Consider the following 14,011-nt stretch of genomic DNA (forward strand, 5'->3'; position numbering starts at 1 on the left):
AATAAATTGACTTGAATTTCCTATCCTCCCATCCTCCTCATTCTCAGCTTCTATCCCTTGCCTTCAGGCCTTTTAAACCTGTATACACACTTACAGAAGGACACGTATTCCAATGTGCTTAGAACTCTTTCATCAGCACTGTCTGGGTACTTAACAGCAGGCGGGCTATGACTGAGAAATTTTACTACAGATGTGGGAGAGGTTTGGTTTCACATTCTTGATGGCATTCTCTTTCAATAGGGCTCAGGCTTAAGTCTCACATTTGGTGGAACATGGCTCGTTTTGTTGCTGCTTTTTGTTTGTTTCATACCTCCTCCTTTCCCTGCCAAATGAATTGTGTTCCACATGGAGGATTAGAATCTATAATAATAATACCCTCATGTTTAAATGGATTTTAGATTTATACTGCAGGTAATGGAGATTACTTATGACTAGAAAGTACTTTATTTCTATGGACACTTGAGTCCCTGTAATCATAAACTTGCAGTGACTTACATCTGCTTAGGAGCTGGGATCGCTCAACAACATTAAACCCCACACAGTTCATGAATAGAGCTGCGCGAAGCAGATCGCTTACATAGTGATTTCAGCCTCTTTCTCTGCTCTCTGAAATCATATTCTTCAGATCCATTCATTATTAAATTTACTGTCAAATTTTGCAATTTTTTTTGCTCCCATTGCAAACAGTTTACTGCAAATATTTGATATTCAAAGTTCGAGGCTGGTTGTGATTAATTTCAGAAGTGACATTCTCTGCTCTCTGATTGGATGAGTGTAATTCCCATCAACAGGAGGAGGGTTATAAGAATCCGCTTAGGGTTTTCTTTTTCTCTGGGAAAGGTAGCAGCTAAACAAGATTAGGGTATTTCCACACACTTTAAATCTGTGTTGATCAGGTCTTGCCCAAAGAATCATTTCTATAAAAAACAGGTTAATGTAAGATTTTATTGGCTGGATGCAGAGTCAACAATTAATTCCTCATGGCACACAAAATAATCACTGGCGTGTGCATGGTTCTAAATGATTCTCAGCTCTGTGCCAGAGCTCTGCTGAATGGTTTGAGGAACACTTCCTTCCTGATGTGTCAAGCAGTACCCCAGATGTTTTACAACGCATGCACTCATTGCCCTATTGATCATTCCTTAATATTATTCACTGTTGAATTCAATGGGAGGTTTATGTAAACGGCTGAAAGACAAGGCCCGTAAAACTTCTGCCCACATTATGAAAGCATCACAAAGAGCATGAGAGGAGCCAATTGAGCAGTAAAGTGTTCATTAAAAACTCCCTCAAATCACAAATAACTGAACATCACAGATATTTAACCTATTTTGGTTTTGTGAGCCAATACATAGCATTTTAAGTGCTTTTTCCCCCTCAGTAAACATAACAAGTGAATTTGCTCATCCAGTGGGGTTTCAGAGTCTTTTAGTTCTGTTTTAGATGCTTTTGTCTTTTATTTATTTAATCTTCACTATATTTGGATTAAAACCAATGTACAACAGAGTGATCAACCTCTGTATTTGTTTTATGTTGTTACTATCATCAGCTCCGAGAGAACCCCATCTCCTTTAGCCTTTGTGGTAAGTCCCTCTTTGAACTAATGTCCATGAAATCAGGGTTGGGCAACAAGCAAGACTCTTGGCTTTGAGATACTTATGGAGAGTGTTCCATGTCAAATAAGATTATTTAAAAATAAAACTGGCACAAAAGATCTTTATTATATGGCAACAGTAAGTGAGATACAGTACAAAAATATAGATTCTCTAGGTGACTGATAAAGCTATAGCACTGCTTATAACATACAAATGCATCTGGTTAATTTTTTCCAACTTAATGCCCTTAATAATGCAGCCTTCATTTTCTGTTCTCCTGCCCACAGTGCCCTTATAGAAGATGGTACTATCCAGTACCTGATCCTCCATTCTTTGTGCACTACTGTTCCCATTGGCTTCATTGTGCAAGGAATGCAGTATCAGGCCCAGAATGTTTATTTAGTAACTATCCCATTGGACAATAGTATATGGAAATTGTTGACTGTTCTTTTTCCATAACAGCTGCTTTCTCACTTACCAAAATTACTGCTGAACTTCAGTAAAACCACTGCATGCGCACACAGACAAATGAGACAGGCTAGCAGTCTGGGCTCTGTGTGTATTCATTGTTTTTTCCTTCCGGCAGATTCTTCTTACTCAATGCAACTATAAAACACATTATGCTAAAACATTTTTTGTGTGTGTGTGTGTGTGTGTACACACATACAGCTTTTAGAGGAGTATTCATATACTCCTCTAAAAAGATATCTCAGGGTATTACTGCATGAATGGTGTCATATCCCACAGCTCTGCTGTACTGTGCAGGACAATAATGTTGTGAAAACCTTGTATCTGGGGGGAAGGGTTTAAAAGCATCATACTGAGGCTGGGCATTCTGCCAGGGGGAAGGGACAGAAGTGAAGTGCTCCTAGAGGTTTTCTTTTTTTAGACAATGATTACTGAAGGGGAAAGAAGGCCAGTCATACTAGTGCAAAAAGAAAAGAATAAAGTATTTACTGTAGGCTATTGGCAAATCCTTAAATCTCACTTTAAGCAAGAATTCTTCATCTGTAAAATAAAGTGCATAAAATTGCAATGTTTGAAAAGGATTGTCTACTTTCCCCAGCCATTTCAAAATGGATTAAAATTCATTATATCTATATCTACCCATTCCCCCACATACATATATGTATGTGTATGTACACCCCTATGTGGATGCACACACAAAACACATTTCTCAAAAATGTTCTGAAGACCTGAAGCAAAGGATACCACACAGAGTATGTCTTCAGGAATATGAGTGGTCTATTTTTATTTTAAACTCAGTATTCATAACCAATGTACAGATCCCATTTGAAATAACAGTTATAGAAATGACGGATTGTTGAAAATCATTTGCCTTGAACTCACTAGAGAGCTGTGCAACTTCTTACTGCATTGAGATGGGGAATAGTTATACAAACCAGATGCACTAACCTAGGAGACAAGTCTCATGGATCACTGGCAAGGTTTGGCTGGGGTGGGTAACAGGAGTATTTTGATATGTATTTTTGTGTGGGGAAAGTGCTCCTTGAAATATTCAGTAGCTTTTTGGACACATAGTTAGTAATTGTATTAGCATTTGTGGTCAAGAGCAACTGAAAGACTTGGCTTCTCCTGCATGTATAACAAAACATAATTATAAGGTTTGCACTCGCATTTTATAGAGAGATGTAGAGACAGTGTTTTGCAGGATTTTCACTATTAAAGCTTCTGACTTTTAGAAATTAAATTAGGCAGGGTGGAGTGGGGGATGAGGATGTTTTTGGCAAGTAAACGCTAAGCTGAAAAGCCAGATTTGCCAAGCATTTCTCAGAGATGTTTGCCCAATTGCATGTCCCCAGTCAGCCCCATAGTGCTTCCTCAGTGTGAAATTGACTAGGAGTGGTATGAAAATGACAGCTGTGGCTGATGAGCTAAGGGTAACATGAAAAATATTCAAGTTTTTTGGTATTAACTAACATATGCTGGTGAATCTGTGGAGTGTGTGGGTTTTTTTGTCCCTGAGGAAACTCTTTTCTTTTTGTAATAGGCTAAAATTGAAACCCTGATCACTGCATTAGTAGTGGTTGGAAAACCTCAGCAGGAGGGTTAATTTTTGGGAGAAGTATTCAAAGTTCTGAAGCTCATCCAAAACCGCAGAGAATATGCTGGTCTGGAAATCAGGTTAAAAGATCTTTCAAGATCAGGTTGTTTTGTGAGATTTTAGAATTCTTTCTAATTCCAGCACAGGCACTGACTTTCCAAAATGCTGGGGGGTGCTTGACCCCCAGCTCTGCCCCAGGCCCCGCTCCCACTCCACCCCTTCCCCCATGGCCCCACCCAGATCCCGCCTCTTCCTGCCCCCGCTCCACCCCCTTCCCTGAGCACGCCGCATCCTCGCTCCTCCCCCTTCCCTCTCAGCCTCCTGCATGCTGCAAAAGAGCTGATTGTGGCAGTCGGGAGGCAAGGGAAGGGATGGGGAGGCGCTGATCAGCAGGGCCCGCCAGCAGGCAGAAGGCGGTGGGCAGGTGGGGGGAGCTAATAAGGGGGCTGCCGGTTGGTGCTGAGCACCCACCATTTTTTCCCCGTGGGTGTTCTAGCCTGAGAGCACCCACAGAGTCCGTGCCTATGAATTCCAGATGCGAAGAAAGTACTAAGAGAACTACCTTGCCTGGGATCACTTTGCAGTGCTTTTTTTCTCACAGCTGAAACCAGAAATTGAAGATGTGAAAATTAAAATAAATAAATAACCAAGTTCATAGGTTTGGGTTCACTTCAAGTTATGGGCAATAGTACCCTATAGTTCATATGTTTTCTGAACTGTCTCGCTCTTCCTTTAGCCATGATCTAGCAAAGCACTTAAAAAATGTTTCATTTTAAGCATGTGAATTCTTCCACTGGAGTCAGCAGGACGACTCACATGCTTAAACTGAAGCAGGTACTTTAGTGCTTTACTGGACTGGTAATTCAGAGGAAAATTGTCAAAGACACAAATGGTAATAAGGCACCCAGCTTACACTGAGAATCAATGGGAGTTAGGCACCTGACTTTTGTGCATTTGAAAACCTCTTCTTTAATCGGCAAACATACCCTTTCGTAATGGTTGCAGCATTTGAGAAACATTCCTATCATGCCTGACATGGTAGAGCATATAAGGACCAATCCACGACACTAGGACACTCCCAGACAAATTATATCCTCAGTTATACTGGTGTAAATCTGGAGTAACTTCATTGACTATAATGGAGTTACTCCAGTTTTACACCCTGAAAATAAGGGGAGAAGTTGACCTTCTGACTCTTGTTATGCCAGTGGTTACTTTAATTCTTGCATTAGTGATGGCGGTCACATTTCTCACAATGTAAAGGTGATGTATCATTGTTTATATGGCCTAAATGAGGAACTGATGCCCTCTTCATAAAGACAATCCATTGTGATTCTTGGCTCCATTCAGAGATTTTATATCATTAGTGACACAATACACAGGGTGATGCATTCAGTTCTGGGCATCTCAGTGATGTCAATAAACTGGAGAGTATTCAACAAAGAACTGAAAATATTATGAAGAGGCAGGACGGACTCTATGAGGGATGATTAAAATAACCAAATTTATATTGCTTGCCTGAATTACATCAAATCTCAGATCACCATGAATAAATATTGGAAGCCTGTGAAGATCATAGAGAGACAGAAGTTATTTAGGGTTTTCAGGGAGTTATAAATATGAATGATGGAATGAAATTAAGCAATGGAAAATACAGGCTGAATATGAGGGGAAATTGTCGAATGGAATGGAATAGTCTCCCAAGGGATGTAGTAGAACCCTGTTGGCTGAGTCACTAAAACTGGATTAGATGCCAGAGCCTTTTCCCCACTGCCAGAGTCCTTCCCCACTTCAGGAATCCTTCACTGTGCTGGGAAAAGACTCCCTGAAGTGTGGGGGTAGAGGGGCGGGGTGGACGACTGTGCAGCAGGACACTACACTGCTAATAGCAGTATAGACGGGGGAAGTGTGTAGAGAGCCATATAGGGTACACACCCTAAGGTTCTGTCTTGTCTTTACTCTCCTAAGCAGAGACTTACACTCTACATTGTTATTTGTACCTATTCTAGCTGGAGGAGGGGATGTGCAGGGGATGGACTCTGTGCCACTGGGAGGAATCTGCAGGGTAGACATACCTTCTGTTCTACCCCCATGTTCTATCCTAAATAAATCCTCTTGATCCCTGGTGTTCCAATATTCTTGCCATAATCATTTCTCAACCAGACTGTATGTATTAGCTGTTGGTCTTAAGCCAATCCTGCTAGCACCTTATTTTTTACTGCTTCCTCTGGCTTACCTCCAGTATGTCTGTGATGCTCTGAACAGTGACACACAAGCGTGGGTACCAGCCTCAGGACAGACTGACAAAAACCAGGGCACAAACTTCTCATTGGTTGTGAATTCTAAACTTAGATTTCGCCAACCAACTGAACCAAGTACAAACCCCTCAGGCACTTTAGCAGCCTTAGCATGGAGTCACAGACAGTCCCCTTGGGTTCTTGGGTCTGTCTTGCCACCCAGGTGAGCGTGTCTCTCTGACAGATGGCCCCAAAAAAGTCACTTACCCCAGGTCAATTGTGCTTTAGATCTCACACCAAAGACAACGCTTATAGACAATCCTATAGTAAACTATATTAGGATTTAATAAATAGGAAAAGGAAATTAGAGAGTTATTTACAGGGATCAAGCAAGCAAACATAGACACAGGAATGAGTTACTTAGGTTTCAAAAGGTACTATGGACTTCTATAATCAGCAAGCTGTTTCGACCTTTAGGGCTAAGCAGTTGGGGAGATTTTGCTTATGCCTAGAAACACCTTGCACTCCCAGAACCCAAGCTGCATAGATATCCTTAGTTCCTTTGGTTTAGGGTGTTTTTTTTTTATCCCCTTCCTGCCATGTGCTCTGAGGTGCAAACTCAGCTGATGGGTGGAGTCCACTTGCATGACTCATCTTCATGGAGAGAAGAGCAGAACAATAGTCCTTTTGTTGACAATTCCTCAATCCAGATGTGGGAAGTTTCCAGTTTTAAGGTCCACCCAGAGCCCTTGTATCCATAGGTCTCCTCTTTTGGGAGGGGCATAACAAATTCTGTAAAGAGCAGCTCTTCACACTAATTAACACGTGGCTTACAATACAATTGCTCATATATGACTTTACAGCATAGAACACAGATAGTATAATTATATTATAAATATAAGATTAATGTATGCAGCAACTCACAAGCATTCAACAGAGTCTGAACACTGAACAATTTCTTATAATTCAAATACCTATTTTATCAATATTAACCTACAAGTGAGCCAGCCAGATTCCAGCTATGTAGTTATCAGTGTTCACTTGAGACATGGGGACCTTGGCATGAGATGGCACCTGCCAATGTCACAATGTCAATCTCTTACTGATAGTATATGGTGCATAGAACTGAACACAATATTTCTATTGAGATTACACCACAACTGTAAAGAGTTTGACTGCTTTATTCCACAGCTTGGGCCCTGATCCAGGAAAACATGTATTTAGATTTAGGCATATGAGCAGTCACATTGGCTTTGTTAGATTTGGGCTTTAATGCCCTTAACATATGAAACCTAAAAATGGTATTGGCTTTTTTTAGTGCCACATTACTTTGCAAACTGATATCTAATTCACTATCTCATATTGCTCCTAGGTCTCTTTTGGTATTGCTGCTCTTTCAAAGTGTCTTTCTCCACTTGTCAATCTGTGTTTCAGATATACCTTATATTTTTAGATTTTTTTAAAAAATGTTCTCCCCATGTTTTGAATGGTTTTAGTTCCTATAAATAAATGGAAATATCCTATCTCCTAGAACTGGAAGGAACCTTGAAAGGTCATCAAGTCCAGCCCCCTGCCTTCACTAGCAGGACCAAGTACTGATTTTGCCCCAGATCCCTAACTGGCCCCTTCAAGGACTGAACTCATAACTCTGGATTTAGCAGTCTAATGCTCAAACCACTGAGCTATCCCTCTCCAGCTTCCTCTGCCATCACTATTAGCAACTCCTCCCAATTTAATATCTGTGAATGTAATGATCTGGAAGCGGGAGTAAATAACTTAATTACTTACAACTTCTATTGCCCTAGCACAACGTCTGAGAGAACTATACCATGGTAAAAGCACAACATTTAGTAATACACAATAGACATATCTTCAAAAGCAAAGCTCCTGGAAAACTTTCCTATGGCATAGCTCCTTCTTATAATCTAGCTCCTATTATGGACACAATCTCTATTTTACTCCACTCAACTTTCCCACCCACCCCCGCCACCAGTCAACATGCAGATCTTTTCCTCCTCAGGAAAAGCCTGAGAAACTGATGTCTCTTACAGTGCCCTATAGGTTATTAGATGTGAGCTGGGCAAATCGAAGCAAAAAATGAATTCCAGAGCTATGGACCCTAGCTTATCTATAGTTTATTCTAGGAACTGGCTTCTGGCTTTAATGCCTCTGAGGTTTGCAAGTGCTGATAGTCCACACAGAAGTGGCAATCTCGTAGGTAAACAGACACAGGATTCTGACTGTATTTCACCTTGTTTAATGAAAATATTCAGTGAGGCCAGATTTAACATTAATTCTTTCAGTGTTCCATCTTAGATGTGATATGGGGCCATTTATCATCCTCCTTGGTTTACAGTTGTTTTAACCACAGATCATTGACATGGCATGAGTACAGCTTTCATAAGATTGTATCAGACACTACTGAAAAGGAAATATTACATCCACTGCACTCCATCTACTAATTTTGCAATTCTTCCCCCCCCCCACACCCAAAACAACACAAAAACCCCAATCCCTAATCAGAAGTGGCAAGGTATTTTTTGTTTAGAAAACCATGCTACTTATTACTCATGGTTCTATTCTCCTGACATTTAGTGACTTCTTGTCTCTTACTAGGAATATAAATTACTTATAGGATGGTAATTGCTATGATCATTCTTTTTTCCTCCTATTTTTTAACATTAATACTATATTTCCTTTAGTCTTCCCCATTGTCCATCTTCTGCATGATTCCCTGTCCACTTCTGAATTGAGCCCAACATTTTATTTTATTTGTTTTTTCGACTACTCCTGCACATACAGCAGACCTCGTCACTGAGCTGTCCATGATAATGCCAGATCTGAGAGGTTAACTACAGTAATTCAGAAGCCATCAGTGTGTACAAGTAGTTTAAATTGTAACTGCAATGTCCATCAACCTGTACTTATCTATACTGACTTACATCTTCCATCACATTCCCCAATTCTTAGTTTGATTAGGTCTTTATGAAATTTCTCCCAGCGATGCTTCTCTCATAGGATACGTCCCCAACAAGGAAAATGAAAAGTGAACTCAGTATTTTACCTTTACCCCAATTCCAATAGGTATTCACAGTTATTAATTTACCAGTGCAATGCTTCCATTCCTTTAGATAAAAGGATGGTGCAGAAACAGCTGCTTCATTGCCCCAAACTGTCATATATTACATTAGGGGCCTCCAAAGCAGCAGGACTTCAGGGAGGGCAGCCAAACATCCGTGATGATCCTGGCAGCCACTGCAGAATATGGCACTTACTGCATGGGCAGTACAGAAGGGTTACGCTCAGAGCTGGCTGAAGATTTTTTATCAGAATGATTTTCTAACCAAAAAAAAAAACAAAACAAAACACCACCCCAGAAAAAACAACAACAACCCTGTTCTGTTCACAAAGCCATAATTTTCTATGGGAAAATTTTAGTTTTGCTGGAGAATTTCAATTTTCTATTGGGAAAATCAAAAGGACAGTTCTCTGGCTGCTGGCCTGAAAGACTCTTATCAGCTTCACTTTCTGCCTATGAAATTGACAAAAGCTTTCTGGGAGGGCTGCTGAGGTTGAGCACCCTGATTCTCTGCCTCCCAACCCCCCACCTCATTCCAGTGTCAGAGACGTAGACAGCCCAGGTACTCAACCGCCCCGCACACAGCCCCAGGGCCAGAGTCCGAGCAACCTTGCTGTCTGACTGTCTGGCCCTGGAGCTTAAGGGGGGAGGCTGAGGGCCCAGGCTTTCTGCGTCTCTGGCTTCACTCCTGGAAGCTGGATCATTGGGCAGAAAGAATGGCAGAATGTCTCTGTAGCCCAGTGGCAAGGGCACTTGCTCGAGAGCAAGGAACCCAGGATCCAGTCCCCTTGATGAATGAATATTCAGTTTATACGCAGTGGAACAGGAGAGACTGAGGGAGACCCACATCAGAATATCCCATAGTCCAATGGTTAGGGCACTCTCCTGAGAGGTGTGGAAATCTTAGGTGCCTACGGGGTTAGGCAGCAGCTGAACAAGAGTTTTGAGGATCTTAGTGATGCCGAAATGTTGGATTTTGCCACCCAAATTCTTTTGTAGATCTAGTCCTAGAAGACCAGACTTAACATCAATCCTTGCAGTACCCCACTAGATACTTCCTCAAAGGGAATGCATTACCAATCTCTCTCCCTCCCACACACACACACACACACACAAAAGATACTGAGTTAAAGTTTGGTGTTATACATGGTACATACAGTAATAACAGATATGCAGTCACCAGCTGATGCATGGAAGACATAGTAAGAACAGAGAAGGCGAGGAAGCTTTGGCTAAGGACAATGGGGAAAGCCTTACCTTTAAGAAATATGTAATAAAAAGGACCTTTAATGTCTGCAAACAACAGACTGGACCTTATCTTTTATGGTCTCATAAGACCTCTCCTGGGAAACAGGAATATTAATGGTATAACTCAATTGTTGAAAATTAAAGTATATAATAGACAAAATCACCTGTATTTAAAGAAAACACAGGTCCGTTGTCTAAATGTAAAGGATGCCTTTCTTTTGTAATTTCATGGACCTATTTCCAGACTATATCTGGGAAGCAAATTCATACAGTTCCTTTGCTGGTATCTGAAGTATGAAATCACAGCCTTTATGGGAGATGAATATTTTTTTGTTTGATTGGGTTTTTTTTTATTATATAATCTATAGCTAGCCAATTCCTGTCTATGACTTAAAGTACTTTGGGACTATAATATCTTGAAGCCAGCAGCAGATCTCTGACACTGAAAGGCTGTTCCTGCCTGGTTTTTAGTAGTGTTGTCAACACACATTTTGTCCCCTTTCACCCTTTTGTTGGTCTTGCTACTGGTTGTAATACAGTTAACCCAAATGGCTTAACTGCAATTTATCTAACACTATAATTACCTAAATTGCTTATGGGGTCTCTAGGTTTCATCCCCAGCTGGGATACTTCTTGCTATTTTTAATTTTTTTTAACATGACAAAGAAAGAGACTTAACAGGCGGAGTTTTTAAACAATGTGCACAGAATTCCTAACCCTAGAGTAATCTCAGGCACTGGTTCAGCAGTCCCAATAAGTCTTTTCATGCCATGTTACAGCGTCTCTGTTAGTTAAGCATGTTTTGAGTTTATAGATTTCATTTTTTCTGTGGTTGATAATTAAACTACAGGAATCCACTTGCAGCTGAAACTTGACAAAGTTTGAATGAATTTGCAAAGCTGGCTGATTATTAGTAAACATTAATGGAAGGATTTGTTAATAGTTATTTTCCTCTTATTTCTTGACAATTTGATATGAAATTTGGAAAAACAAAACAAATCAAACAAACCAGCTAATTATTATCTACACATATATAATATCCTTGGGTATTTAAGAGATAATGTAACTTTTTTTTGTTTTGCCTTCGGATTTATATATGCTGTTTGCATTCATATAACTCCTTTTATGGAATTCCCATAGGTGTCAGATTTATATTGTAACTATTCTGGAATGTTTTAAACCATTAATTAAAAATATGGATAGGCTCCTTCTGGTATTTTTTGCATAATATATTTTTGCTACGTTTTTAAATCAGTATGTCTCAAAGTGCATAGTGACAAAATATGATGTGGAGTAATGGACATCTAACTGAAGAGCTGTTATGGAAGTGCTTAATGGGTCCAGATGCTTGGGATGTTGAAAGCACCCTGGCCTATCTGGTAAGTTGCACTGTATTTTTGGTTTTCTGAGCAACGGGTGACCATTTATGGTATGATGTCTTGTGAATCATCAGGGATACAAACTAACATTACACTCCATGGGAAAGCTTGGAAATTCTAGCTTTCCCGTAATACATGGTAATATTTTTTATTCCTGGTGGTTTGGTTTGTGACAGATCAAATTTTTAATCACACCATTTTTACAACCATTTGCCTTTGCATGTTCCTACTGCCTTCTATTCTGAGCTGATTTTAGTGACTATTATCACTGGAGCTATTAGAACTAGAGACAATGTTGCAGAGCACATCATCTGAAACTTTGTAATTTCAGCCCTCAACTGGTATAAAATGTTATTCTTTGGTTGTCTGGTTTGCGAGAATATTGGCTGCTAAAATCATGCTGGGATTCAAGTGAGAGTGTGTGGTGGGAGGATAATATAGTCAGGGTGACCTGATTTTAGAACTCAGGTATCATCTAATTTATTAAACTTAGTCTGGTTCCTCCAGACTTAGAACCACCACCCACCCAGCATATGAATAAGAATTGCCAGGCTGATGAAACTGGAGGTCCATCTAATCCTATATCCTGTTTCTGATAGTGGCTAATACCAGATGGTTCAGAGTAAGGGGCAAGAACCCACAGTAGGCAGACGTGGGATAATCTGCCCCCCATCCCCCAATCAACTCATATTGATCCATGTACCGGATGGTTACTGCCATTTCAATCAGGGGTCACATAATTGGGACTGTAGCCTGACATACTGGCCTCGCCTGAAAATAAATCTCTCTTCCTGTACTGCCTTGTTACAAAAACTGTTGGGAACCTCCTGGGGAGCAAACCCATCAGTCTTTTGTACATCTGTATTGGGCCTGGTGTTTGCTCCAGCTGAATGCTGTTCTGAGCTCTGGGGGTGCAGCCTCTGCATTCAGCTTGTTGACATGGAGCTGAATTCAGTCACTTGCATTATTAGTGGCTGCACGAATTATACACCAGCCTCCAGGTTATATGTGCTAGCACACATAGCTCTGCCAGACCTTTGATGCGATGTCAGTACTGTTAAGTCTGCCTGGAGAGCTATGACAAATGATACCAATCTATTACATCTCCAGCTGACTGACTGACCCATTTTCAGACAGGGAACAACTCGAAGGTCTGCCGCCCCAACTCGAAGGTCCGCTCATATTCAGGGGAAGAATCCCACTCCTGTGGACTGGCTGTAACAGCATGTCTGATCTTTCAACACCACTTTGCTACAGCAGCTCATGCACTCCTGGACAAGAACACTACTGGCTCTTTACCACTCATGGATGATCGGCAGCACCAAGTAGCCGACGACAACATTCTTATAGCATGGAAACACTGGTGGGAAAGAGAGTCTAACATGCTATGTAAATTCAGGACTCCATCACTGCACCTGCCTCCTTGTCCTCTTGAACATAGATCCTGGATCAGGTTCAACAGGGGTTATTCTCTGGCTCATCCAGAGTTGCTGCAACTATATGGCAGACTGGTTTGGCTTCCTCTCCATGCTGTGATGGGGTGTGTGCGGGGGAAGGGGGGTAGCATTGCAGACAATGACTCATGGAGTGGAAGAGTGCCCAATTCAACATCTGGAGGGTGGTTTACAAAACCTCGCCTCCCTAAACACAGAAGCTAACCTTTGGCTACAGAACCTGGACATTGAGCTCTGACATCTGCACATGAGAGGAGGAGTCTTGCCTGTGGCCTAGCCACACACTTTTATATAATAGATAGTGACCGCTTCAAGTGAGTTCTCAGTCTGTCCACATACATATTCATGTGAATTCTGTTTTGTTAAAAGTACACAGAGAACTTTAGGCATCGCATGTCGAATAGTTAAAATTCATTGTATTTTTTCATCCCCCCTCCCACTTTTAAATAAAACAATCTACAAAGTGGAAAACCTCCATTAACACTAGCACTCTAAGAGCTTTGTTTTGTATTGCTGAGCCTCAGATCATGCCAAGGCTAAAATATGTGCTGTGGTGCCTTTTGCTCCCCCTAATGCTAGCCTGGCTTTTAAAACCGTTTCAGAAATTAGTTAATGGCATTATTTTCCAAACTGGGTAAACACATCTACAATGCTGCTCTGTTCAAGGCAGGGTTACTGTGCTAAACAAATGAACAAGGCCAAGGCCTTTGAATGCATCTGGAACATAGTTAAAGTCCCTGTCTAAACTACAAAGTGGAAACAAAGTTGTACTTGGGTCCTTTGACACAATTGTAAGTGCTCTCAGCAGGGTTCAAACAAATCCTATTTATTATTTTTACACTGCCTAAAAAGATGCATGGAAAGAGATGGCTGGCGCCTGATTCACTTTCATGTGTAAAAGTGGTCCATCTCCAGTGGAATTACTCCTAACTAGTGCAAGCAGAGTGAGAATCA

At 40.9% G+C, this 14,011-nt stretch overlaps 1 long non-coding RNA gene across 3 annotated transcripts in view; it reads left to right on the forward strand.

Moving 5' to 3' along the window:
- Nucleotides 1–14,011, forward strand: part of LOC103307054 (uncharacterized) — a 388,418-nt gene that overhangs the window by 205,843 nt on the left and 168,564 nt on the right. The window lies entirely within an intron of this gene.

The sequence above is a fragment of the Chrysemys picta genome, chromosome 3, assembly GCF_011386835.1.
Source record: "Chrysemys picta bellii isolate R12L10 chromosome 3, ASM1138683v2, whole genome shotgun sequence".
NCBI classification, from domain to species: Eukaryota; Metazoa; Chordata; order Testudines; family Emydidae; genus Chrysemys; species Chrysemys picta.